The 2720-nt window shown below is 41.3% G+C and overlaps 1 non-coding gene across 1 annotated transcript; it reads left to right on the forward strand.

Annotated features, from left to right (window-relative positions):
- Positions 1-265: 265 nt before the first annotated feature.
- Positions 266-384, forward strand: LOC123687614. Its single transcript, XR_006749331.1, has one exon. It is a non-coding gene; the product is annotated as a 5S ribosomal RNA (ribosomal RNA).
- Positions 385-2720: the final 2336 nt, after the last annotated feature.

Raw genomic sequence — 2720 nt, forward strand, 5'->3', positions numbered from 1 at the left:
GATGTACGTTGATTGTGTAATAGAATATGGAAATAAACTTGAGATGACCGAGGTCTTCTGGGATTTTTTTTTTTTTTCGAAAAATATTTTTCGATTTCGGAAATCCCTCAAATTTCATTGAGATATGTCCTAATGTGTTCTTAAAGCTTAAATCAACAATCAGAATTAATATCCAAAAGTTATTTCATTTTTTATGAGGAAAAACGTTCACGTCCTTTCCGCTCCCAAAAAGTGAGATATCATAGAAAATATCGCAATATATGTTGTTTACGGCCATACCACGCTGAAATTGCCAGTTCTCGTCAGAACACTGAAGCCAAGCAGCGTCGGGCGCGGTTAGTACTTGGATGGGTGACCGCTTGGGAACACCGCGTGCTGTAAGCTTTTTTTTTACGTTCTGCATCGGTCTGCCGAGATAACGTGGTGCATCGGTATGATCGAGTTTACGTTCTGCATCGGTAAGATCGAGATTACGTGGTGCATCGGTAAGATTGAGATTACGTGGTGCATCGGTAAGATCGAGATTACGTGGTGCATCGGTAAGATCGAGTTTACGTGGTGCATCGGTAAGATCCAATTCACGTTCTGCATCGGTAAGATCCAGTTCACGTGGTGCATCGGTGAGATTGAGATTACGTGGTGCATCGGTAAGATCGAGTTTACGTGGTGCATCGGTAAGATCCAATTCACGTTCTGCATCGGTAAGATCCAGTTCACGTGGTGCATCGGTAAGATCGAGATTACGTGGTGCATCGGTAAGATCGAGTTTACGTGGTGCATCGGTAAGATCCAATTCACGTTCTGCATCGGTAAGATCCAGTTCACGTGGTGCATCGGTAAGATTGAGATTACGTGGTGCATCGGTAAGATCGAGTTTACGTGGTGCATCGGTAAGATCCAATTCACGTTCTGCATCGGTAAGATCCAGTTCACGTGGTGCATCGGTAAGATGGAGATTACGTGGTGCATCGGTAAGATCGAGATTACGTGGTGCATCGGTAAGATCTACTTTACGTTCTGCATCGGTCTGCCCTTGTTTACGTGGTGCATCGGTAAGATCGAGATTACGTGAAGCATCGGTATGATCGAGTTTACGTTCTGCATCGGTCTGCCCGATATTACGTGGTGCATCGGTTCAGCCCTAGTTTACGTTGTGCATCGGTCTGGACTTAGAGATATATTTTCGACGTGAAAATGTTCCGATACAACTTTTGAACCAGGATAGTTAGAGAGATGTTTTTTTCTGTGATGTACGTCGATTGGGGAATGGATTGTGGAAAATAACTTGCCATGACCGAGGTGTCCTCGAATTTTTTTTTTTTTCGAAAAAAATTTTCTGATTGTGGAATTTTCTCAAATTTGATTTGGTTGCCTCCTAATGTGTTCTAAAAGAGTAAATCAGTAATAGGAATCGAAAAATATTTTTCGGATTTTTTTTTTTTTCGAAAAAAATTTTCTGATCGTGGAATTTCCTCAAATTCGATTTGGTTGCCTTCTAATGTGTTTTTAAAGCGTAAATCAGTAATCAGAATCAATATTCATTGTCGACTTTAATTTTTATAAGGAAAAATGTTCACGTCCTTAAACGCCTCCCCATCATCAGCCCGAGTCCAAGTCGATGTCAGTCCCGAGCGGACGGTGTCAGATACTACCTATCGCCGAGGTCTGGACTTGGCGAGATATTACGACGTGAAATGTTCCGATACAACTTTTGAACCAGGATAGTTAGAGAGATGATTTCTTCTATGTTGTACGTTGATTGTGGAATGAAATACGGAAAATAACTCGCCATGACCGAGGTGATTACGATTTTTTTTTTTTTTTCGAAAAAAATTTTCTGATTGTGGAATTTTCTCAAATTTGATTTGGTTGCCTCCTTATATGTTCTAATAGCGATAATCAACAATCAGAATCAAAATCCATGATCGGGTTTGATTTTTATAAGGAAAAATGTTCACGTCCTTTTTTTCAACCCCGACTCATTGACGATGTTAGAACCGAGCCGGCGGTGTCAGATACGACCGATCGCCCCGGTCCCGATCGTCATTCACGTTGTGCATCGGTCTGCCCGAGATTACGTGGTGCATCGGTATGATCGAGTTTACGTGGTGCATCGGTAAGATCCAATTCACGTTCTGCATCGGTAAGATCCAGTTCACGTGGTGCATCGGTAAGATGGAGATTACGTGGTGCATCGGTAAGATCGAGATTACGTGGTGCATCGGTAAGATCTACTTTACGTTCTGCATCGGTCTGCCCTTGTTTACGTGGTGCATCGGTAAGATCGAGATTACGTGAAGCATCGGTATGATCGAGTTTACGTTCTGCATCGGTCTGCCCGATATTACGTGGTGCATCGGTTCAGCCCTAGTTTACGTTGTGCATCGGTCTGGACTTAGAGATATATTTTCGACGTGAAAATGTTCCGATACAACTTTTGAACCAGGATAGTTAGAGAGATGATTTTTTCTGTGATGTACGTCGATTGGGGAATGGATTGTGGAAAATAACTTGCCATGACCGAGGTGTCCTCGAATTTTTTTTTTTTTCGAAAAAAATTTTCTGATTGTGGAATTTTCTCAAATTTGATTTGGTTGCCTCCTAATGTGTTCTAAAAGAGTAAATCAGTAATAGGAATCGAAAAATATTTTTCGGATTTTTTTTTTTTTCGAAAAAAATTTTCTGATCGTGGAATTTCCTCAAATTCGATTTGGTTGCCT

Source organism: Harmonia axyridis, chromosome X (assembly GCF_914767665.1).
Source record: "Harmonia axyridis chromosome X, icHarAxyr1.1, whole genome shotgun sequence".
NCBI classification, from domain to species: Eukaryota; Metazoa; Arthropoda; class Insecta; order Coleoptera; family Coccinellidae; genus Harmonia; species Harmonia axyridis.